The sequence below is a fragment of the Stomoxys calcitrans genome, chromosome 3 (assembly GCF_963082655.1).
Source record: "Stomoxys calcitrans chromosome 3, idStoCalc2.1, whole genome shotgun sequence".
Classification (NCBI taxonomy): domain Eukaryota; kingdom Metazoa; phylum Arthropoda; class Insecta; order Diptera; family Muscidae; genus Stomoxys; species Stomoxys calcitrans.
This window is the reverse complement of record NC_081554.1, coordinates 197,826,405-197,853,459: the sequence shown is the minus strand read 5'-3', so window position 1 is coordinate 197,853,459 and position 27,055 is coordinate 197,826,405. Positions and strand designations below refer to the sequence as shown.

General features: G+C 35.6%; 1 protein-coding gene and 1 long non-coding RNA gene across 3 annotated transcripts in view; one reads left to right on the top strand and one right to left on the bottom strand.

The window, feature by feature from the left end:
• The window catches only part of LOC106088283 (uncharacterized), a 129,052-nt gene extending 104,151 nt beyond the window's left edge, over nucleotides 1-24,901 (bottom strand). The window contains exons 1-2 of one of the 2 annotated variants that reach the window (XM_013253719.2): nucleotides 24,633-24,901; nucleotides 23,676-24,082 (exon numbers count right to left, since the gene is read on the bottom strand). The gene's annotated coding sequence lies outside the window, so the exon portion shown is untranslated. Of the gene's footprint in view, nucleotides 1-23,675 lie in introns of both variants that reach the window. The other variant, XM_059365996.1, reaches the window with a different exon arrangement.
• The window catches only part of LOC131996374 (uncharacterized), a 204,047-nt gene that overhangs the window by 133,438 nt on the left and 43,554 nt on the right, over nucleotides 1-27,055 (top strand). The gene's annotated exons all lie outside the window — the stretch shown is intronic.

Below are 27,055 nucleotides of genomic sequence, written 5' to 3'. Positions count from 1 at the left end.
CTGGTATGGTGCGGACAATACACGTGCCTTACATTCTTTTATAAGGAAAGAACATTTGATGTTTGTTTTTTTATTCCTTCCTTTCTGTAGTATTATTTTGTAAAACTGGAAAAACAAATATTTCGCCTTTTATTTTATTAACACAACTCTCGCCCCTTTCCTACTTGTACTCGGTACTCGGTTGAGTATAGGGGTTTAAACATAAATGATTCTCTGGCAGGGTGTACTGCTTAAGTGCTGCGCAATGATAAAAAAAAAATGTTGTAATCAAACTGAAGCGCTTTTTTTTTCATTTCATGTCATTTATTTTTGGGCTTTTAGGCGTATGGGTAAGTACGATATGAGTCCTGCATAAATGTCACACGTGAAAATCAGATTAGAAAACAGATGGGGGCGTTTTATAATATTTTCATGTGATTTAGGTATGTTATTGTCCTCGAATATCAGATAAAAGTTCAATGGGGACATATTTTGTACATGAAAAGATTTATGTAATGTGGGAAATTCGAATTATCTTGAGGCATATGAAAGGAAGTATTGCTCAGTTTGTGGTTAGAACATAAACAAGATAACAGATGAGGCAATTAAAGCTATACCATGATGAATGCTCCTAAAGAATACCCAGAAATGCAGGGTAGCTGACGCGAATTGTTACCAAGCTCACATTGGTATATTTGCGGAACTAAAAACGACAGCTACATGATATTTGTTTTATTGACAGCTCATTATATTGCTTACAAGCCACCACAAGCATTTGTTTCTGAGTTGATTTGAAAACAAGTAAGAGCGTGGTAAGTTCGGCCGGGCCGAATCTTGGGAACCCGCCACCATAGATTCTGCTAAAATATCGGAACTATTGGGTTGCCCAAAAAGTAATTGCGGATTTTTCATATAGTCGGCGTTGACAAATTTTTTCACAGCTTGTGACTCTGTAATTGCATTCTTTCTTCTGTCAGTTATCAGCTGTTACTTTTAGCTTGCTTTAGAAAAAAAGTGTAAAAAAAAGTATATTTGATTAAAGTTCATTCTAAGTTTTATAAAAATTCATTTACTTTCTTTTAAAAAATCCGCAATTACTTTTTGGGCAACCCAATATAGTTATAGGCCTAATTAGAACGTACTTGGCGCAGTTTTGAGAGTCATAGCAGGAAAACTACTATGCAAAATTTCAGCCAAATCGGATAAAAATTGCGGCTTCCGGGGGCTCAAGAAGTCAAATCGGGAGATCGGTTTATATGGGAGCTATATTAGGTTATACACCGATTTGGACCGTACTTGACTCCGTTGTTGGGAGACATAACAGAATACTATGTGCAAAATTTCAGCCAAATCGGACAAAAACTCTGGCTTCCATGGGCTCAAGAAGTCAAATCGGGAGATCGGTTTATATGGTTATATCATGTTCTTGACCGATTTCAACTGTACTTGGCACAGTTGTTTAAAGTCATAACACAACAGTACATACTAAATTTCTGCCAAATCGGACGAACATTTGTGGCTTCCAGGGGCTCAAGTAGTCAAATCGGGAGATCGGTTTATATGGGAGCTATATCCAAATCTGAACCGATATGGCCCATTTGCAATCTCCAACGACCTATATCGAAAAAGGTATCTGTGCAAAATTTCAATCTGCTTGCTTTACGAATTCGACCGAAATCGTGGTTTGGACAGACGGATGGACGGACAAGGCTATTTCGAATCAGACTTTCGAGACGATCAAGAGTATATATACTTTATGGGTCATAGATCAATATTTCAAGGTGTTACAAACGGAATGACTAAATTAGTATACCCCCAAGCTATGGTGGTGGGTATAAAAAGTAATTTGTGATGGAGTTCTAAATGGGCGCTCTAAATACTAAAAAGTTACGTAGAAAATTAAAATCTGAGTCAGGACTTCCGCGCTACTTACAAAATCGCTAAGTAGGTAAAAACCAGAAAATAAAATTTCGCCAAAATACTGAGGGAAAATTCAAAACCCATCAAAGTTTGTAGATTATGAGGCTGATTTAGTCAGTCTCATACGTTCAGTGATATATCCAAACTAGTGTGAGTTTGCGAATTGCTATAGCTGACATTTGATCCTCTGCTTAAATCGGCAATAAACTTCTTCGGCTTATGCATTATCAAGCTAGTTGTAAGAAGATGAACCTGATAGAAACTCCACCTATACCCCTCTGTATAAATAATCACCATTTCTTTCTGTCTCGCTTTCTCTCTTCGATACAGAAATGAGTTTTTCATATCTGACAATCTTTTACTAGGCATAAGTAAAGTTTTTGCAATTTTCTAAGTTCACATACTTTTCTCTCTCTCTTTCTTTGTTCGTAAAATAATATCAAAATCTTTGCGTTCAGAGCAAAAAAATATGACCGCATATCATGATTTTCATCAAGGTCATACCACTAAGTAGGCAATTATTCTAAAAGCTTAAACTCTAGGGAATTTTACCCCTGAATACCGTAATGTGGCGTTTACCATGCTGTCTATCATTTTGCTAATTTTGTTAAATTCACTTAAATTTTAATTTTCCCCAGCACCATTTAAACACACATTTCTCCATTGATGATGTTAAAATGGCCTTGATTTTATTTTCATTTCAATTAATCGCTTTGTTTCAAGTGCAAATATTTGAAAATGCACATTGGAGGCTTTTAAAATAAAACTTTCTGTTCTGTTCTGTTTTGTCTCATTTTGCAAATTAAGCTGCCTGGTGTGGCATTGAGTGTTATTTTGTTGTTGACAACCATGTTGGTAATAACGCAGTTGCTAATTTTCGTGGGGGTGTGAAAAGGAAGTGTAAAACAGTGGCGGAGAATGGTGTGAAGCAAAGGAAAATAGGGGGAAATATATTTAATGCCAGAGAATCTCAACGAAATTCATGATGACAGTAAGCCCTGATTTAACATATTACCATAATATGCTAGCTGTGATAATATGTTTAGGTATCTAAGATTGGGTTCTATTCCCATTGTTGGACAAAGAATGAGGACTGATTACACTACAGGTGTGAAACATCTTCATGGTCATTGACTTTTGTCACAATTCATTCTTTTTGAATTTCGAAATGAGAATAAATTGTATTGGCCCTGGCGCACTGGCTAATTGGGCAACGTCTTGTGGTTTTCACAAATAGCTACTAATGAATTCAATAATTGCACAAATCGATACAGACGGCAAGTAATGAAATATTTAATGGCAGATTTATCTCATACCTATTGATTTAAAGGCATTCCAATAAGTAAAAGAATGGAAACTTTATTAGCTCAAAAGTCGAAAATCTTATCCTAGATGAAAAAATCCCAAGGTTCACCCCGAACGAAAAAAAAAAATTACTAAAAACTCAAGTTTTTTTTTTCCTAGATCAAAGAATGTTGATAAAGACTTCGAGCCAAAGAAGCAAGTCTTTTAAGTAAGGATCTTACTATACCTAACATCATAGGATGGGGGTATACTAAACTAGTCATTCCGTTTGTAACACCTCGAAATATTCGTCTGCGACTGCAAAAAATATATATATTCTTGATTGACTGGACAGTTTGAGTTGATCTAGCCATGTCCGTCTGTCTTTTGGAATTACGAAATTTTGTGTGTGTTTAGTGTTCTGTTACGACTTCTAACAACTGTGTCAAGTACAGTTGAAATTGGTCTATAGCCTAACATAGCTCCCATATATCCTGATCTCCCGATTTGACATCTTGAGCCCCTGCTGTCCGCAATTTTTGACCGATTTGGTTACAATTTTGCATGTAGTGTTCTGTTACGACTTCCAACAGGCGTATCAAGTACGGTTGAAATCAGTCCTTAACCTGATGTAGCTCCCATATAAGTCGATCGCTCGACTATCCTTGTTCGCTTCCTAGAAGCTTTCATTTTTGCCTGGTTTGGCAGAAATTTCGCACGTGGAGTAAAATTATGCCTCTCAAGAATTTTATTTTGTGTTAATTTTACGCAGAATCCATGATGGTATGTTACAAAGATTTGGCCCAGCTGAACTTAGCATCTTTTATACTCGATTTATATATACGCCTCTACGTTTATCAGAAAAAAAACTTTTAATTCTATTACGCTCGTTAACTTAATCATATCTTATTGACGAATGAGTCCCATCTTTTCTTTTTCGAAAAATTCTATTTTTAAACGAAGCATTATGCTTTGTTTACTTTATACCACCATTTAAGTTAAAAATTCCTTAACCTCAAGTAAAAAATCTTACACCAAAGGAAATTTTTCCTTAAAAAAATGGATAATTTTCTTTAAATTTAGTAAAACAAGCCTTTAAAATAAGAATGCAAATGTTTTCTATGTGAATCATTACGGTAACGAGGAATTGATAGCTAGCTCGGATTGCCAGTACGGCGGCCGTGGATTCGATTCCCACGCAAAGCTTTAGTCAGTCGCTGCTGTGATATCACAATGGCAAAATTGTTTCAACATTATTTCATGCTGTCACTATAACCGAAGCTAAATCCATTTGTAACTTATGTAGGTTTCACTTCTGTCGAACACGAAAAATATTTTTTTAAAAGATTTCCATGAATTTGAGCATTTTTTTTTTGTGACATTTGTCTGTTTCTAAAGGACTGATTCATTTCTTTCTTTCTTTTTTCTGACCCACTCTAATGTCTTGGAATTTTTTTGTTTCGAAATGGTTTATTTATGTTTAACCTGAAAATCCTTTTAGAGCCCAGGAATTGTAATAAATTAACGTTACAAAATAGTGACACTATGTGGCTGTTACTCGACAGGAAAAGGAACTCACGCGTGTTCACCCATTCAACACTCCCGCATATGGGTAAAAACAAGTGAGGAGAGTATATAGGGTATTGGCCCATATGGCTGCATACAAACACATATATCTTATGTATGTGTGCAAAGTATATTTCTCATTATTATGCAAAGTGATCCCAAGCAAGTGGGCAATCTTGAAAATTGGAAGCTGTTATCGTGATAAGTGCAGAGAGGAGAGAGGTAAAAGGTATGGAAAACTTCTAAAAGAGTGGCCTCCTGGCATAGGCAAGGCAGAAAACGCTTTTGAACTTTTTGTTTATTAGTGGTCTACGGATTCTGTGGTTTGGTGGATTGCCTGCCTGCCTGCCGTCTTTCCAGCCAACAAAATTGGAAAATTGTGTTAGGCTGCCACAAAACTAAAACAAAGAAATGGAAATGCAAAATAAATCACACACACCAACTCAATGGTTCAATGAAAATTGGTTTTCGATTTTCTTCCAGACCATCTCCTTCGTTTGAGATAAAAAAACGTTGTATTTTTCTGGCTGTGGCGAAAAGATTTATGCGATGCCTTTGGTATTTGCTCTTAATTGTGTTTAATTTCAGTTTAAACAACAGCCTGGCTGACAATTAAATGATGCTCGGGCAGAATGTTATAAACAAATGTTGTCAGAGTGTCTTTATGTCATCTATGCGGCTAATGATGATGATGATGATGATGACGATGTCGAAGTCCAATTCCATGTGTATGCTATTGGGCCTAACGATGATGATGATGCTGCGATGCTGATGTTGTTCAAGTGAAAATAAATCCTGAGGGATTTCGACATAAGCGCACATCAAGGCTGCCAGAAGCTTGAACCAATGATTGCAGTACCCTCAATAATGTGCGACAGACGAAAACATAGGCAAGGATAAAGGGGAATGCTACAGGCTCAAGTACAGCTTGGATACTTGTGGGCCTTTAGAGTCACTGCTGCTGCCGTTACTAAATGTTTACCTTTAATTCTTACTTTTATGTTTGGCTAATGGCCATTTTAACAATTATTTGTTGTAGCTGTTGTTGGTTTCGTTGTTTTTTGCTGTTTTTTTTTTTTTGTCTTCTTAACTAAAGAGATCTTGCCAATGTCGTTTGCTGCTAATGCCATTGCCATGGCCTTAGGATGGCTGTCGTAGCCTGCCATGCATGTTACTGTTTACTGGTTTTAATCTAACGTAAAATGTCACTTCGAATTAACAGAACCTTTGGTATGTAGCGATTTGCGAATAGTTTTCTTTTTTTACTCCTGCCTTCAATTTTTCCTCCATTTCTTTAAATTTTCTATTGGTATTTAGTTGTGTGCTGGCTTTCTTTTTATTGCAAACCTTTCCATTGAAAGCAACGTTGGAAATTTTTTCTGCTTGCAATCTCTAATGTAATTTGAAAATGTTACCGTTCCTCATCTATCTTTCTATCCACCTTTCTATCCATCTTTCTATCTTATCAGCTGTCATGTGAGATGTTTAACTTTATTTTCAGTTCAGTGAATATACGAGGGATGGCTGATAGACTATGGAGGTAGGTGGAAATTTTGAGTTGCATAAGCCACATTTACTTTCTTTAAGTAATCAAAGACGGTCAACTTATGCACAACACAAAGCAACAGTTATTATTAATTTGTTACTTGTATAGGCTGGGCATTTGTCAGTCAAAGTGGTCACATGACAGAGTACTCGGGATTGAATCCCATCCGAAATTATCTAAGTGAGCCTGATTGCAGACTACCACATTAAACTAACCTATCCGAGGGAGATACTGGCATTTTAAGTTATTCCAATATTTGAAATAATTGCAGACGTCTACCTCATCTATCAGTCAATGCAGTCTAAAGAACAGGGAGCAGACGATGAGATCATCACCTGCTCCCAAGATGTCCATCTACTAGAGGACCAATGGTTGAAGTAATCCAGATAAACCTCCATTGCAGCGAGACTAACAAACACGCTCTGATGGAGAAAATCAGCAAGGACAAGATTCATATTGCCTTAATTCAGGAGCCATGGATGACCCGGAACAAAGTTTCAACTACCAATTATTTTAGGCTACCACTGGTTCTCGGTTGAGGAGTAGCGTTATGTGTCATACAAATTTGAATTATATATTTTCCCCAGAGTTGTCAATGGCGGATGCAGCAGTGGTGAGACAGGGAGATGGTGGAGCATACCTGCCACCACTTTATCATCATTTCTACTCTCCGACACCGCCACCCACGTCGTAGCTGCAACGGCTGGTGAGAGAAGCAAAACAGTGAACTCTCACCATATTAGGTGGTAGTACCAATACTATTGTAATAAGCGGGGCCAAGCCCTGGCAGAGTTCTTAAATACTAACGACATAATAACACCTCATATTAGTAACACCGCTACCTTTGCTAATAGGATTAGGGAGGAGGTATTAGATGTGATGATATGTTCAGAAAATCTAATCGGTGAGGTTCAGGATTGGAAGGTCTCCATGGAACACTCTTTCTCTGACCATCGCTAAATTAGGTTTAGAGTAGCCCGGCTACCGCCGAATCCGGAATGGAATCTTGGAATAATGATGTTGATCGAAGGTTTATAATAGCGGAATTTATGGTGAAGGAATCCTTGAGGAGCTTCAAACCATTTAAGTCACCCGGACCTGATGGAATATTTTCAGGGTTACTACAGCAAGAAGCAGACTATCTGGGCCCCACCTGGCCAATATTTTCACAGTGTGCCTGGGACTTGCATATGCTCCGAAAGCCCGGCAGGAGGCAGGGTGGTATTTATACCCAAGCCCAGCACGGCAAGACCTAAAAGCCATACGTCCTTTCTACTCAAAACTATGGAACGCATTGTGAACACCATGATGAAGAGTAGGACATCCAGCCAACTGCTCAAGTACAAACAGCATGCCTGTGTCAAGGGAAGGTCGGTGGTGACTGCCCTGTACGAGGTTGTGCATAAAATAGAAGAATCCTTCGATGACATCGAAAGATTCTTCGATGACGGTATGCATTGACATCGAGGGGGCTTTTAACAATGTACGGGCCGACACACTGATCCAATCCCTAGACTAGTGCCGGGTGGACCCGGTCCTTAGAGACTGGATAAACCATATGCTAAGGAACAGGTGGATAAATTGCGGGTCCCCTGACATAAATATATGGGAGAAAGTGGCACGAGGCACGGGGGTCATTTTTTTTTTATCACAACTCCTATGGGTGAGTTACCACCATGATTGCCTACTAGGGATGCCGACTGAGGAGGTATTTGAACCCGTCTGCTACGCATGCGATGTTATAATACTTCTAAGGGGCAAGGATCCGAAACATCTAAGCAGAAGGGCCGAAAGGGTCTTGCATATGGCTGGGCTAGACACAAAGGTCTTAATGTTAACCCAGAGAAGACTGAAATATGCCTGTTTATGGGGAAGACAAAGGTGGGCCAATTCAACACTCCACGTTTCCTCAATAAGACGATTTCCATATCTGACAAGGTCAATTGCATAGGTGTGATCTTGAACCGGAAACTGAATTGGAAGTGTCACATTCAGGAGCGTAGTGAGAAGGCTCACAGATGTTGGGCACTATGTAGACGGGCCGTAGGCTCAAAATAGGCCCTGAATCAGAGGATAGTCCACTGACTCTAAAGGACCAATACTTGCTTACGCTTCAGTAGTTTGGTGGACTGCTACGGAGAAAAAGTACAACATAAGGACCATACAACAGGTTCAGAGGACATGTTGTCTTGGCATAGGCGGAGCGATGAGGATTATGCCCACTAGGGCACTGGAAACTTTTCTGGATATCCGTCTCATTGACATTCAGATTCATTGTGAGACAACCACTGCGGCTATGAGACTTAAGGCGATAGGAGAATGGATTGAGGATGGGAGCAGCATCGCGGTATAATCGAGGCGACGATAGGAAACCTGGAAGGTAGGGAAGAGATTTCCGATCGGATAGCTGAGATGAACCTTTAGGTCGAGTGCGAGGCACTGCTGCCAGCGGCACAGTCTTGGATTGACGGAAGATCATGTTACACGGATGGATCATAGCTAGAGGACAGCGTACGCCTGGAGGTCTACATTGAGAACCCAGGGATATCTATTTTAGACTGCCTGACCATCATAGGTTCCTGCAGGCGGCGATCCGGGCGATTATCCATAGGGTCCATAAATAATTATAGCATCTATATATACCGTTCACCCTATATCGACTTATTCACCGATACAGCTTCTTCAAATTTGAAATTAATCATTCCTCTGTTCAGTTTTAATAGGACTAATGGTGATGGATACCAACTTATCCCATTTTTTACTTTTTAAGTCTTTAGATAACTGTACTAGGTAACCTCTTCAAACTTGCTTACAGTTTGGGTGTCGTATCAAAACGTTGGAAGGCTTCTAATTTCTATGTGACTACTGGTTAAAGATCGTTTGAGAGCAAAATAAATTCTAAGCGATTGATAGTGAGTTTTGCAAAAGTCGCCGTTCCATTGTAAACGTTCTGTCTAATGATTCGATGCAAGCCATTAGAAAACAGCGGGTGAGCTGATCCGACAATGTCCTTACCTCTGTCTGTCGGCATACTCAATTTTCTGAACGAATAAAACTAAAACTACAAAATTTTGCACAATTTTTCTTTATTGATGTGTGTTTATAAGGATTGGTTGTTCTTTTATTCTACTTCGATATAGAGTTTGGAAGATAGAACCATATAAGATACTGCCTACTATGTAATTTGAGATACAAGCCACTGTAGTAAACTACTTTCCATAAAAAGTCAAATATTGTCGATGCATATCGATGGCTTAATATAAAAGGGTCTTATTTCGATGTTTTGTTACTTTACAGAATAAGGAAAAAAAGTTGACAAAGGCCTTTTTTAAAATCGTTATAACTCAGTTATTTGCATATTGAAATTTTGAAGCAATGTGTATCTTACATTTGTCTTCTAGAATAAAGAAAGAACTCTACTATATTTTTTTCTTTACCAGGGATGAAAAAACAGTTGACCTATGCTTTTTTTTGAAATCGTTACATATGCGTGTAATTTATATATCTGAAATTTTGAGGGAAGGTGCATCAGACATTTTACAAGAAACAATAAATGTAATTTTGGAAAAGAATTGAGTTAGGCTCTTTTATATTAAGCCATTGATATACCACATCTTAGTAACCTAAAAATCCTGAGTCAGAGGTCAAATACTACACAATGGTAACATAAATTACGGGCCTAACCAACTTGATAAGTACTTTAATATACATATAATTTTCCTCTCAGAACATTTTGCAAATAAACTCATTGCACCTACTCTTGCTTTGCCGAAAATCGTAATTTATGTACTCCTCTAGTTATCCTTATAATCTTTTTAAGTGCCAGTAGGAATGAATTGTTTCTCTTTTTCAATTTTCGAGGCATTCATTCGTATGCGTATGCATGCATTATCAGATTCTTTTTAAAATCATGAACACACATTTATTTTGCATTTAATGTGTGAGAAAAATATATGTGTCATTGCTGTTATGTGCTCTTCAATGGATAAGCTTCATTTGCATCATCAAGACCCACCCTTCTACCATCATGGTTATTGCTTCTGGACAATGATACTTGCATATTAATATGCACTTTACATTAGACCTCCTCGGCTGAGGTTTAAAAAATAAATTAGGATTTGTACTACGGAGTTGATTTTACTTTTTTAAAATTGAAAGCGAGACTTAACTCATATTTGCAGAAGATATATGGCACTTTATTACTAAATTTAATAAACGTTCAAGATATTTGAAGAGGTACAAGCATTTTAAGTTATACTGTAAACAATAAGTTTTTAGTAAATATTATATATATTCCAGCTCGAGATCGTATTCAATGCTTTCTACTCAAAGTATAGCTTGGCTAAGGACTTATAAAAGTTGGACAAGTGTGTATTGTAGTGGATTACGATTTCTGATACGCCATGTTTCTTTACCAACACCTTTGCTAAATTCATAAAGGTGCTCTACTTACACAACGACTATTGAGTGCGGTGTAGAGCAAGCTCTTGTTTTCGAACAGGGCTCAAAAAGTCCCCTAACTCTCCTTGGCGCAGTACGAGAGTGGAAGGCCTTACTTTCCACTATTCCGATACAAACTAATTACTAATATTTTTAAAACGTATATCCATATATATTATGGACTTTTTGATTTTAAAGTTTAAACAAAATCTTTACGCTTTGAGAAATCAAACATTTCTCAAATTTTTTTTCTTATGGAGTCACCCTAATATTGCTCTATGATTTCATCTATACTTGTGGTACAGGGAAGTAAATGCAATGGTCTTTTTGATACACATGCATGCAAATGTGTGTTGATGCGTTGTATGCTACTGAAAGTCTTTGTCCATGTATGCTAATATCTTCTAGCAGCCGATTCCACTTCTTTCTCTGTTAGTCACTTTTAAGGGCATTGCTGGCCTGTTGTTGGTTTTTTCGCATAACCATAATTTTCACTTTTCATTTAAAAAATTCAAATGCAAGACTACGCTAGGAAAGAAAGAACAATTCAAGCCAGTCCTGTACTGCAGCTGTCAACGGGATCCACCCACCAACCACAAAGCCAAAGATGGGTCGGTCTCTTTTGTCCGTTCACAACAATGTCTCTGTTAACGGGAAAAATGCAGCATGCAAATGATATACGATGCTTTGAATTGGGGATGGATGGCATGCAAAATATGAATACAAAGAAGAGAATTCTGTTTCATATGAGAAAAGTGTAACTGGCCAAGATTTTTAAGCTTTTAATATTCCCCAAGTTGAGAAACCCCAAAGGACAACCAACAGTTCGTTGGGGTTTCTCTACTTGGGGAATATTAAAATTTAGAAAGTTTTGCAAATATTAGCAATTCAATTTGAAATTGAAGTCTTGAAATTACAATGGTTTTTAGTGAGAGTAAACTTTTAGTGGTTGATTTTAGAAGGACAAATATTTTTGTTGATGTAGGATAATGGACATCATACATAGTTGATTTTTCAAAAGTTAAGAACTTTTTATACCATATTTGTGGGTGCAGGTAAATTTAAAATTAAATTTTTATACCCTACACCACTATTGTGCTACAGGGTATTATAACTTAGTGCATTTGTAACATCCAAAAGGAAGAGAGATAGACCCACTGATAAGTATGCCTATCAACTCAGAATCACTTTCTGATTCGATTTATCTATGTCCGTCTGTCATAGATAAGACGTCCGGCTGTCATAGATAATTTGCGTACAAACACAGGTCGCAATTTCATCCGATCGTCTTCAAATTTGGTACGTGCAAGTTTTTCGGCCTAGAGACAAAGTCTATTGAAATTGGAAAAAATCGGTTCAGACTTGAATATAGCTCCCATATATATGTTCGTCCGATTTTGAGAAATACTGCAATAAAATGGTCATTTGTTAGCCGATTCTCTTGAAATTTGATAGGACTTCTGACTTTCGGCATTACTGGAATAAATTTGGAAGGAAGGATTTTCTAATGACTCGAAATTGCTGGTGAATTTCATAGATATAGCTGCCATATATATTCCCACTTCCCAGATATAGATACCATATATGTATATCATACTCCTAGAACAACTGCAAATGTATTTATTGGTCAATCTTCCCAAAATTTTGTACAACGCTTTCCTCGATGACTTCCACAATATCTATAAAGTTTGATCAAAGTCAGTTAAGATTAAGATATAGCTCCCATATATATGTTCGGCCGATTTTGAGAAATATTGCAATAAAGTGGTCATTTGTTAACCGATTCTTTCGAAATTTGGCGGGAAGGATTTTCTTATGACTCTTAATATATTACTTGTTAAGATTACGAATATGACATTACAAATGAGGTCAAAGAAATGGGGCCATCCTAAACCAGTCCCCAAATCGTAATATTAGCCATCGTGTTCAAATGAAAGGTATTTGAGAATTGATTACGAGTATGAAATTAAAATTTGTGTCTGAGTGGCGCCCTAACCCCTAAAGACACCACTGACCAATCATGACAATGTAGTGATAAAGTGATATATATTTTAAGTAGAGTGGGAACCTAACATACAAACCTACTCAATGTGAAAATTTCACAGATTGTGTGTGTTGGTCTGGAAGGAGCTACAGGCTAAATAATTTGTTGATATCGCAAGGGGGGCGGACCCTCCTCCTCACTCAAAAAGCCCCAAAAGACACAACCGAAAGAATGATATTTGGAAATTGAACACGAATTTGGTATCCACTTCTGCCTGGGTCACACCCCCAAAACAAGACATACTTACCGAACATGCCAATATGGGCATGGCTGGATCGTTTTTTCGAGGATCAATTTTTCGAGGTATTACAAACGGAATGACTAGATTCGGGTATAAAAAGTTGTGTACTTATTTCCAATGTGTGACGAAAAGAAGAACGAAGCAGCAGAAAAAAAATCCTATAACAAAGAGTAGAAAAAAATTAGCGAATAGAATCCTATGAGGAAAAGAAGAACGAAAAAAGAAACAGAAATACTACGACGAACAACAACGAAGCGGCGAAAAAGGTTGGAAGCGCAGAACCCATGGTGGTGGGTACCCTAGGTTCGACCCCAACAAACTTTTATCGTTTTGACTTCTCTGTACGCATTGAGTTCCATTGTTCCTTTGAGTTCATAATTCATGGACATAGTGAAATAGCCGATACCGAGTTTTTCTTATATAAACGTATATCTTTCTTACCTTCTGTTCCAAAAAACTAACTGTCTTTTTCGTTAAAAAAAAAAAAAATATTGTCTGCCCAGGAAGACAATAATGAGCCACCGCCCATTCGCATTGCTTTTGGCACTTGTACTTTTTCTAAATTAATTAGCAACTTCCATTGAAATATTGTCCATGTTTCTGTCCGTCCGTCCGTCTGAATGTTGGCCTGTTGTTTTGTTTTCATTTTGGATTTGTTGTCATCATTAAGTTTAACAATCTGTGACATTCCCGTGTTTGCAATCGCATAAATCTTCCAATAATGCTGCAGGCAGCCCAGCAACTCAACCAAAACAAGCAATGGTCTTGTATGGAGTAGATTGGATCAGTCCCGGCCGGCAATGGAAAAAAGTGAACAACAATTGAAGAGGCGTTGTACATGGCAAACACCGCAACGAGCCGTGCAAACAGCCACAGCAACAGCTCCAGCAACAACAACAACAAAATGTACTTAAAACAAATCTTAAATAACAACTCAGCGACACCACTTAAAATATAAATAAATAAAATTAAAATTACCTACACACTCGCACTCAGAGACTGACATTCTCACATACACACACGCACTCATACATAAATAAGAGTGAAATGAATGTATCTGTAACGAGTACCGTTTTATTGGTAACTAAACAAACCTAACCTACCGTTGAGATTTTCAATTGCAACCAAGTTTATGACAATGACGATGTACATGATGCTGATGCTGATGATGATGATAATGATAATGGCTATGATCATCCACAATGACAATAGCAACAACAATAAACAAACATTAAGTTTATGGTAATGGTGTAAAGAAATCTCATCTCTGTGGTAGTTACAAAAATTATTGTTTTTTTTTTTGTATATTAAAAAGATTGCATTAAATATGTTTTTATAAGCATGAACCATAGTGACATCAAAAAACCACAACACTAGACTATAGAAGTGGAAACAAGGTCATTGCCCGTAGGCGGTATGCTTCTGACTAAAAATTAAAAAAAAAATATTTCAATTTCATAGTGAATATATTTTCAAAATTTTTCAACAGCTGCAATCCCGTTATGAAAAAGAGATCCCATGGTTTTTTTTTAAGAAGGTACCAAAAGTACCCTTTGTTAGAGTCATTTAAGGGTTAACAGAAAGCAGTATATCCGAAAGCACTCCTTGTTCCGATGATCTAATGGCGCAGTGGCAAACTATTGCCCACTCCATGGAAAATGCCGTGAAATCCGTACTTGGGTACCGGAAGCTTCCTCCAAGAAACCCATGGTACGATCAACAGTGTCGAGATGCTACTAAAGCCAAGAGGAGGCCACTGTAGCGCAGAGGTTAGCATGTGACGCTGAACGCCTGGGTTCGAATCTTGGCGAGACCATCAGAAAAATTTTTCAGCGACGGTTTTCTCCTCCTAATGCTGGCAACATTTGTGAGGTACTATGCCATGTAAAACGTCTCTCCAAAGAGGTGTCGCACAGCGGAACGCCGTTTGGACTCGGCTATAAAAAGAAGGACCCTTATCATTGAGCTTAAACTTGAATCGGACTGCACTCATTGATATGTGAGAAGTTTGCCCCTGTTCCTTAGTGGAATGTTCATGGGCAAAATTTGCATATGCTGAAGCCAAGAATGCGGTATGTAGAGCAACCCTGCAATCAGTAGCAACGCGCCAGATGAAGGAGAGGTATCGGGAGAAAAGGAGAGAGGAGAAACGTATATTCCGCAGAAAGGAAATGGAAAGACGCGAGTGTGAGCGAATTGAGATGTGCAGGAGTCAGAATGAAGTCTGGAAATTCTACCAAAGAATTAAATATCAAACTGATGGCTTTGGTGCAGGCACATCCTCCTGCAGAGACAAAGAAGGAAATCTGGTAACTGACACAGATAACATGCTGAGGATATGGGAAGAACATTTTACCCAACTGCTAGTGTCCGACGTGTTGGCGGCGAAGAGAATACCGCAGAACCAATCAATGATGATGGTATAGAATGTTTACCTCCTAGTCAGAATGAGGTCCAAGTAGCAGTGACCCGACTAAAGAACAACATGGCAGCAGGAGCCGACGGGTTACCCGCTGAACTATTTAAGACCAGAGGCGACACGCTGATAAGGCGTATGCATCAGCATGGCTAGGTCATGTTGTCAGAATGGCTGAAGAAGCTCCAGCAAAGAAGTTTGATGAAGGCAAACAGGGAAGACCAAAAGCCCGATGGAAAGATCAAGTGGTGGGAGACACTTCGTAACTTGGTGTCAGAGATTTTAGAAAGAGCGCAGAAGATCGATGCGCTTGGAACTCTATTCTACGTTCGGCTAGTGGAACAAATATTCTGTCATAGCCAATTAAAGTAAAGTAAGTATATCTGATTACAATAAAAGAGTTGCAAAAAGATTTAAGCTGAAATCGACAACATTGCCCTAAAGCAAGATAAATTGTCCCCATTTTAGGCTCATTCATTAATACACTTTTCTTTCATTTTCATCTCCCTTTGCAATATCTTCGTATCTTTTCTTTAGATATTAGAAATAATTGAAATTTGTTTCACAGTGTTATTTTAATTTAAAAGCAGCTTGGTTTAAATCATAATTTAACATGACACGTAGTTCTTGTTTGCAGTCAACGTTATGCTGTAAAACAATTTATAAATCATTTTATAATTAATTATATTTCCGTCATGGTGTTGACATGTCATAAATGAATTGATGAATGAATGAGTGATCCTACAAACACTATGATGCCTCTTAGCATGGACATGTTCATTATAATGAAGTTAATTTCCAAATGTGTCAGATGAAAGTCCTTTATCGCATGTATTACTACGTTAAATATCGCTCTGCATTTGCTCATAGTGAAATGTATTCATTTTCGCATCAATCAATGCTCATTTACAGCATTTTCATTGAATTTTCTTTGAAACTTCATCCATACGCTTTAGGAACAAAGTTTGATGGCTTGTTTGTATGGCCAGCACCACTATGACAAGCAATAAATAAATAAGTAACTAAATTATTGATACAATCAACAATGTCTTTCATATTGTGGATATAAGCAATAAGCTTCAAGGAGTAAGCCCATATCGAACTTATTCGCATTCAAGTGGGTGTGAGGATCGTTTTAATGATTGGGAAGGGCCGGAACCTGCTTAAAAGTTGGAACTGTAATATAAACTTGCGCACGTTCTTAAAACGATATGGAACAACAGTTTTAACATGTTTGACATCATGCAAGCTTTGAATGAGCATTATAAAAAAGGCGGAAGTTACGGAAGAACAAACTAACAGTGCAAATTCAACAACATTTGAAGCTGTTTTGTTTAATTTACACTTTTTTACACAGAGGAGAAAATTGTTTTGTGCTTATAGCGTTAAAAATGGTTTCCTTGTTTTGAGTAAAAACAGTGGTTGATAAGCAAAAAGTATGCCAAGTTCGAACGGGGTGTGTCTTATATACCCTTTACTAGGGATGAGATTGCCAAATTCTTCGCACGGTTTATCTAGCAACTGATAGATAAGAATGGCTTTCCGTAGGTGCTCAAAATATGAAATCAAGGTATTCTAGTAGTCAAATCAAGAAATAAGTTTATTCGGGAGCTATATCAGGTTATAGACAGATTCATCAATATATGGTTAGGATGTTGACGATCATAGCAGGAATCATTGTGCGAAAGTTCGATGAATACTGCGCCCTTAAGGGGCTCAAGAAAAACAAACGGGAGATCGATTTATTTCGGAGCTTTTTCAGGTTATAGACCGATTCAGACCATACACACAGAGGTCATGAGAGAAGTTATTGTGCAAAATTTCAGCCAAATCGTATAAGAATTATGCTCTCTTTATTTTCTAATCCCCAACAAACTATATCAATAAGATATTTTTGTGCAAAACTTCAAATGGCTTGCCTCATTGATTTCCACAGACGGACGTACATAGGGTAGTAAAACAATATTTCGAGGTATTACAAACGGAATTTTTAGATTTAAGTATCTTTATCCTATGTTAGAGGGTATAAAAATTATAAATTTTCTTTTACATGGTTCTAGAAATAATTTAATATAATTTTTCAAAGGAAAGAATTGTTTTTTAAGGCAAAATTTTTCTGAAGACAAAAAAATTATTTCCTTCAAAACAATATTTTAACTTTGTTCTAGTTCAAATTCTACTACCCATGAGTACAATTTTCATGATATTTTTTCTGAAAGACGACATTTCAAAAACACTTCTAAAATTTTGTTATAAAATTTTTTCTGTAAAAAATTTATTAAATTATTTTCTAAAAACAAATTCAATAGAATTTTTTTTTAATAAATATTTTTTTCTATTGTAAGGATATTTTCTCTATAGATTCAATTTCAAATGTTATATATATATATATATATATATATATATATATATATATATATATATATATATATAATTTATTCTACAAAAAATTTTTGGTTATTATTTTAATTTATAAAATTTTTTAAAAACAAATTCAATAATATTTTTTTCTAAAAATATTCAATAAAATTTTTAACAACAATTTTTCAACAACATTTTTTCTGAAAAATTGCAATAAAATTTTTTCTAAATAGAACTATTCTGAACTAGTCTTTAAAATTTTTTTTTTAATTTCAATCATTTTTTTTAAATTTTAAAAATGTTTTTTTTTAAAAATTTCAACACAATTTTTCCTAAAAAATTTTAGCAAACTTATTCCTTAAAAAATTTAAACTATATTTTTCTAAAAAGAATTATTCTAGATAATGTTTATAAATTTTTTTCGGAAAAAAGTTTATACAATTGTTTCTAAAAAAATTTATAAATTTTTGTTTGTTTGGAAGTTGTGTGATTGTCGCAGACAAAAATCCTGACATTACAAGAAAACACATGCATTTGGAAAAGTACGGCTAATAGACAGGGTTGTCGAGCGTGGTTATTGTGGTATTTGTACCATAAAGGCGTTTTCGCAATAAATACGATTCAAATACAACATATCAACCCACGGCCCTTGAAGCCATTACAACTAGTATGGTTGAAAAGTCTTCTAAACAAGACAAAGTGGTTGGTGCGTTGCGAACTCTGGCCTTCCTTTTCCATCATTGGGCTCGTCTCGAAAGAGAAACAAACAAAAATTGTGAAATTTAAAGATCTTTGCCCTAATAGGCAAAAAACTTGAAAATGAAAAAAAATTTTTAAAGTTTTTTCTAAAAACACCGTTTTCTAAAAAAATTATAAAATTTTTTCTAAAAAAATATTGGTCTATCCGGCCAATAATCTGCCCGTGGAAATCCATCCGTTCATCCATATGTCCGTCTAACCATCTGTTCGTCTATCCATCTGTCCGTCCGTCCATCCATCTATCTGTCCGTCCATCTATCTGTTCGCCCATCCATCTGTCCCTCTAACCATCTGTCCACGCATTCATCAGTCCACTAGCCATCCACCCATCTGTCCATCTATGCATATTTCCGTATAAACCATCCAACCATCCATCTGTCCGACCTTCCATCTATCTATCCGTCCATCCACCTGTTTGTCCTTACATCCGTCTGGCCGTCCTTCCATCCATCTATCCGTCCATTCCTCTGTACTTCTATCCGTTGTTTCATATATCTCCGTCCATACATAAATCCGTCTGTCCATCCATTCATCTATGCACCCATCCATCTATCCGTTCATTCATCTTTCCTTTCATCCATCTATCCGTCTAACCATCGACCACCTATTCATCTGTTCACTTGTCTAAGACATGATAGCGGTCGAACGATAAATATTTCATTTTAAATCTTTCTCAAACACTTCTAATTAGAATGAGTCATTGGAGATTGTCCATATCTGTTCAGATTTGTTAGTGTAAACCTATCCCCCGATTTTACTCTTTGAGTCCCTAAGGTACTGTTAGGTTAATAGTGACAATCAGTAACGACATGCCAAGGTCTTTCGGGGAAATCGAACCCATGACCCCCACGTTTACTAGTTTAAGATGCTGTTGACTTGATTAGATTAGATGTCATTAAATGCAAATTTGCCCATGAACATTGCACTAAGGAACTGGGGTAAACTTCTTACGCATCAATGAATGCTGTCCGATTCAATGATAAGGCACCTCCTTTTTATAGGCGAGTCCGAATTGCGTGCCGTAGTGCGATACATCTTTGGGGAGAAGTTTTTACATACCAAATGGTACAGTTCCTCACAAATGTCGCCAGCATTAAGAGGGGAAAACCACTGCTGATATGTTTTTTTTCTCATGTTATCGCAGGGATTGGAACCCAGTTCTCAGCGTCGTAGGGGGATATGCTAACCTCTGCGCTACGGTGGCCTCCTAAATAAGATGCGAGATTATTTAACCACTCCCATATTGTCATTATGGATCACATTTCTTCTCGAAGGGTTCAGATAGTAAAGCGGCTTCCCCCCCCCCCCCCCCCCATTTCACTCTATTTAGCTCCTAATTTCTATGTTAGATTCGTATTTTTTTCTAGTTAGAGAATATCTATGAAATTTAACTTGAACCATAAGTTATGGACCTTTTAATTAGTATGGAGTAAAGGATTAACCCATCTACCAATTTAATATTACAGTTTTTCCCTTTTCATTCCTTTCAATTTTTAGCAAAATATGCCGCTTAATTCAAACAAGCAATATTTTAAAAGATTGAGATTTCTCAATCCTAAATTTTTTCCTTTGAATGCCGGTTTTACAAAAATTTCTTTTCATTCGGACTTTAATTTGGTATGGCCTATCCCCTATCACATCCAATCAAGGCAAGTGTCTTGGTTTTAATTTTTCAAAAATTCATGCAACTGTCGTGTTAAACAAACAAAATTTTGTTTTGCAATAAAACTTATTTTAATGAGATTGCATTAAAAGTTGTTCCACCTTTGCGGTAGATTCATTTTCATGCTACTTCCAACAGTTGTCATGACCAATTAAGTTCAAGCGGAATTCCCAGAACACTAAAAGTTTGGCAAAACACGTTTCACAAAAATGTACTGTTGAGCGATAAATAATAAAATAAATTAAATGGGCAATAGAAAGAAGGTCTTAAGGTTCGAGACTTTGAAAAATATGGTGTAACTTTGAAAGAATTTGAAGGTGGTTTTTTGTTTCAATAAAGGAGGAAATGTTTATGATTCGGATTTCCGTTTCTATCTGTAGAGTTAGGTTATAGTAATACCACAGTAACGAAACAAAAACCTATGGTGGGAATCGAACCCACGACTCCTGCACTGGTATTACGAACTCAGCTACCTGGGAGCTTAAAAGAGGATTCGGATTTCCGTTTCTACCTGTAAAGTTAAGAAAGCTTATAGTAAGACCACACAGTAGCGAAAGAAAAACCTCTGGTGGGAGTCGAACCCACGACTCTTGTACTGGTATTACGAACTCACTATAAACTCAGCTACCTGGGAGCTTCATTCTTAAGAATATTCTGTTGAGGTTCAGGAGGAAATGTTTTTTGCTTTGATGTGCATATGAACTGACTTTGACCAACACTATGATCAACCAGAAAGAGAGAGAGAGAGAGAGAGAAAAATCTCAGCGAACCTCTCTCCATTACGATGTTTCACTTTAGCTTCCCATGTGAGACCAAACACTAAATTTGAAAATGACATTCAAACATAGGAAAACAAATTCCCATGTTTTTTGATTATAGGTGCTAAAAGCATTCAAATGATAATATTAAAACCTTAATTGCTTTTATTTAGTTTTTTAGTATGTAGTAATTACCGCACAAGAATATACCCCAAATCCCCCTACTCTAAAGTGTTGTATAATTTTCGAAGAATTTTGGGAATGGGTAGTTAGCTTTTTATGCAGCAGATTCTTGTTTTTCGGTTTGTTTTTATTGTAGTTTCTTTTTGTGTTGGTCGACAATGAAGCTATGATGAACGATGAACGTACCATAGCATAGCTCATCGTTGTCTACCACTTCCATAGCACTAGCGCTGTGTGCTTAAGTGAAAACTTTTTAATTTATGCAATTGTAACACTTCAGAAGCATAGCATGGGAACAGCCAAAAGAAGAATATGTGAAATGAAGAATAAACTTTTTTATTTTAAAGTTGTACACTCCCGAAGCCATTTACACAGCCTCTTGAATACACTCGAAGAAAATAGATTGTAGAATAATTAAAACTTTTCCATTTGCCATGAAAATTTCCGATCATTGAGCTCGTTTGGAAAGAAAAACAAACAAAAATTGTAAAACTTATGTTTGTTTGCCCTAACAGGCAAAAAACTTGAAAAGGGCAAAAATTCGGCATAGCCTTGCCGGGATTCGAAACTGGGCACACGGAGCAACAGCGAGAGAAAATGAAAGCGAGACCCAATGAAATAAGACCAAATTTTATTGATCTTTTTTAAAGGCAACATTTCAATGCAATTTCTTCCATGGACAATATTTCAAAAAAATAATTCTCTGAAGGGAAATTTCTAAGAATTTTTTTATATAAACAGCATTCAAAAGATTTTATCCAAAATCAAAATTTTCAAGAAATTTTCTCTAGGACCAAATTCCAAGGAAATTTCAAAAAAATTCTCTCAAATCAAAAGCGAGGCAATTTAAAAACGCTTTCCCTAAAAACCAAATTTCAGGGAAACTTTTCTTTAAGGACAAATGTTCCAGAAAAATATCGCTTCTGACAAATTTTAGAGGAAATTTTTCTCCAAAGTCAAAAAATCCGTGGAAATTTTCTATAAACCAACAGTTTGAGAAAAAGTTCTCCAAAAACCAAAATTTCGTTAAGATTGTTATCTTAAGACAAAATTTCTATGAAATTTTCTTTGAGAAAAACATTTAAGGAAATTTTCTCTGGTGACAAAATTTTAATGAAATTTGCTCTGACGACAAAATTCAGTTAAAACTTATCCTAAAGTTTTAGATCGGTCTGTATAAAGATATAGTCGGATAAAGTCCACAATCGTTCTTCAATAAAACGTTCTTAAAAAAAATTGCAGTGCAATCTTTTTTTTACAAAATTTCAAATGTTCTCTTTAGGGAAAATATAAAGAAATTAAGCATTAATTTTGGACAATTAAAGAAAATCTTCAAGATATTGAAAATTTAAAAGATATTTCCCTATTTAAAGACATTTTTGGGCATTTTTTCTAAAATTTTGGAAAATTAAAAATGTTGGAAAAATAATTTTGAAATACAATTTTTTAATTTTTGCTTACATAGATAGAACTTCCAGAATTTAACGTTAGATATATAAAAAAAATATTAAAAATCCCATATTCTGGGGATTTTCGCCAACTTTTTGGGAATTCAAATTTTTTAGTTTTTTATCGCAGCCTTGCGTACAGAGATAGCACCCCCTAGCATGAAATCTTGGACAATTAAAGAAAATATTTAAAATATTCCAATTTTTCAAAAATATTTCCCCATTTAAGGGCATTTTTGGGGATCTTTGTAAAAATTTTGGGAAATTAAATTTTGTAGTTTTTGCCTACATAGATCGCAATCCTAGCATTAAACGTTAGATATATAAAGAAAATATTGAAAATCGCAAATCCTCAATCATATTTCCCAATTTAATGAAATATTGGGGATTTTCGACTAATTTTTGGGAATTAAAATTTTGAAGTTTTTTATCACAGCTTTGTCTCCATAGATAGCTCCCCTAGCATTAATGTTGGACAATTAAAGAAAATCTTTAAAATTTTTCAAAAATATTTCCCCATTTAAAGGCATTTTTGGGGAATTTGGTGAAAATTTTAGGAAATTAAATTTTGCAGTTTTTGCCTACATAGATAGCACTTCCAGTATTTAACGTTAGATATATGAAGAAACTATTAAAAATCCCATATCCTTAAACATATTTTCCAATTTAATGAAATATAGGGGATTTTCGCCAACTTTTTGGGAATTCAAATTTTGTTGTTTTTTATCACAGCTTTGTCTACATAGATAACAACCCTAGCATTAAACGTTGGGCAATTAATTAAAACTTTATTTAATACTCAAACTTGTGTGACTTATTTCCCCATTTTTTGGAGATTTTTACTAGAATTTGAGGAATTCGAAAGTGATATTGCAAAACCACAAATTGCTTGGAAAAACTGATCGGCGTGCCGCAAATTCAGTTATATGAGTTATATATTTTTTTGATGTAATAAATTTGAATTTTTCTAATTTTGTACTAAAATCGATTATAGTTTTTATATATCTTTTTCAAACATTTTTTTCATGTGTAGGAGTAAATAATTATTTCAACATATTTTCACTTACATTTCTTTTATGCACTACTGCTCAAGATTCTTTCGTTGCTGTAGTTTCTGACTTTTCTCAGGCTTCAATGTTTTGTTTTTTTTTTACTTTAAATTTGTTACTGCTTCATTTAAGGGTGAGAGGGGAAACTGAGTGGTGTGGGAGTTTTAACATGAATTCGCGGATGTTATTTTTAACAATGGCAATACATCTTTGAAGCTGCTTAACAAATATTTTCTTCTTCTTTTTTTTGCAACGCAACTACTTTAGAGGAACTTTTTTTTTCGTTTCGTTTGCTTTGTTTCTACTTTGCCATGCAAGCACAGAATTTTCTTCCAAGTAGTAGTTCTGCTGGGGAAATGTTACACGGGTACTCTACCAGTATCTTTTGTTAAACACTTCTCCTTAACTGCAGGCTGGCTGACATTCTTGAAACAAAGAAAAAACAAACTCTTCAGCTTAAACAAATATGCTTAGAACAGAATTCGCTTTGGACTGAACTTGAAAAGCCCCTCTTCAATGGACGCACTTTTCATTCACAGGGGTTTTGTGTTACCACCTAAACCACCATTTGGCTTTAACCATTTAACAGTGGGTTAATATTAATGGCTTTAATCCAATTTGTTGTCTTATTGTTGGTGTTGTTGTCGTTTTATTCTTTTAATTACAATTGCATTTCTGTTTGAAAGAAGACGAATGGGCCTCACGAACAACTCTTGACTCAATTGTAGACTCCCCTTTGAGGCTTAGATTTCATTCAAGGGAAAAATTCTCACAGACTTAAAAGATCGGCCAAGGGAGCTCGTTTTTCAATGAAACAATTCAATTTTTTTACAAAACTTTAATTTTTTTCCAAATCTTTTGTTTTCACAACTTGTAACCGCATGGCTGGGGACGAGCCTCACATTTTTCTTCTTTTATTTTTTAATTTTTTTTGTTTTTGATTTTGTTTTGTTTATGTTATATAAACCAAATCACCACACTATCTTATCCACTCCATCGACATCTGCTCCACGGGATTCTTTTTTCTTGTTTAACCTTTTTGTTTTATTTTATTTTTTTTTTTTGTACAAAAATTAACTCATTTTTAACACTTCAACACTTGATACATTAATTTCGATTATTAATGGGTTTTGTTTTTTCATTTTTTTTTTTTCTTTTTTTAAAATCTAATTTTTTTTGGTAGACCCGCTTGGTATTGGAAATTGGACAGGTAACCGATTCCGGCTTAACACGTCTTAACACAATCGAGCTCGAACTTAAACTAATGTTTTGTAAATGGCCCAAACATTGCGTTGCCTGGTTGGATGTTTTGTTGTTAGCAATTGGTGAATGGCAAATGGCTCAAACCCATAGTGGTTGCAACCACAACATGTCTGCTCTTGTTTGAGGTAAACATTGGAATGTTAGGCCTTTGAGGGAATGAAGTTTAGTTTTCATTATTTTTATGCTCTCTCCGTGTGAAGCAGTTTGAATAATGGTCTTAAGGAAAAATGATTGGGAAATTTTGGTTGGATGGTCTCTCCTTATTGGAATGGAAACAACTCACAAGTGCAAATTCAAGGGTCTGCCTTCTGTTTTCCTTGTCAAGAAGGACACGAGCCTCTCCAGTGTTTCGGTTTTAAATTTTGTTGAATTTGTGAGAAAAAAAAACTTTGATAGAAGTGAAGGTTGTTTGTCCATTATCACTAGGGGTATGAAGCTTTGGTATTTCCGAGATTTTTGTGGCTAAAGACATTTCCACGAAAAGTGCTCCACCACAATTGCTACATTGTGATGTACGGTTCTATTACCACAATACTTGTACATTTGTTAAAGAAAATTTAGATGAACAAATAGATGGGCATGAAAAAAATTCCAAAAAATTTGTTTCTGTTGTTAAAGGCATATTTTGTGAATTTACATCACAGCTACCCTAGCAATCATTGATTCTTAAGGAATACGTTTTCAATGTTATCATAATGTAAGCGCCATAGTGCTGCAGAAGTTAGCAGGTCCGCCTATGACGCCGAACGCCTGGGTTCACTTTAAAATTTTCAGTGGTGGTTTGGCATGAAAATAAGGCCCCTTATCATTGAGCTTATACTTTAATCGGACTGCACTCATCGATATGAGAAAAATATCTCCTGTTCTTTAATGGAGTGCTCATGGGAAAACTTAGTAGTAGTATAATTTTATTTTATACTAGCTGAACCGGGCCCGAGGTCATCCCCCAGACAATTGGCCCGGAAAAAATTCAGCATCCAGCTCTCTCTCAAATACCATTTATTTAAACCCCTTATTGCCATTAGTTTCAGGGAAGTTTATAGGATGAGGGGTCCCCCAAACACTTGGCCTCAAAATTGGTCATCAAATTAATTATCTAAATTTAAATACCTTTAATTTGAGTCATATTGACAGGGTCGGTAAATTTTTACCCTTTGGGGGGTGTTTTGGGGAAGGGGCGGTGCCCCAAATACATGATCCCATGTTTGGATATCAGATTCGTATTCTATTTCCAAATACCTAAATGTGAGCCCCATAATTAGTAAATAATTCCTGTTTGTGGGGTGTTTTGGAAAAGGGGTATGCCCCTACAAAATTGGTCCCGAAAGTGGATATCAATTTCGTGCTCTACTTTCCTTTCATTTGAGCTCCACATTGACATGGTCCGTAAATATGCCCGATTTGGTAGTGTTTTGGGGGTTGGAGTGGTCGCCCCAACACTTAGTCCCATATTTGGATATCAGATTCGTATTCGTCTTTAAATGCCTTTTATTTAAGCCCCATATCACCTGATAAGTGATGATATGGGGGGTGTTGTGGGGAAGGGGTGGACCCCCAGAAACTTGGTCCCACACTTGGATATCAGATTTGTATTCTACTCGAATATACCTTTAATTTGAGTCCCATATTGCCATGGTCGGTAAATGTGTCCGATTTAGGGGTGTTTTTGTGGGTTAGAGTGGTCCCCCAAACACTTGGTCCCACATTTGGTATCCCATCCAAAATTTTTATACCAAATTTTATTTTGTTTTATTTTATTTTATTTTATTTTATTTTATTTTATTTTATTTTATTTTATTTTATTTTATTTTATTTTATTTCATTTTATTTTATTTTATTTTATTTTATTTTATTTTATTTTATTTTATTTTAATTTACTTTATTTTATTTTGTTTTATTTTTTTTTATTTACCATTTACCATCCAAAATTTTTATACCAAATTTTATTTTATTTTATTTTATTTTATTTTATTTTATTTTATTTTATTTTATTTTATTTTATTTTATTTTATTTTATTTTATTTTATTTTATTTTATTTTATTTTATTTTATTTTATTTTATTTTATTTTATTTTATTTTATTTTATTTTATTTTATTTTATTTTATTTTATTTTATTTTATTTTATTTTATTTT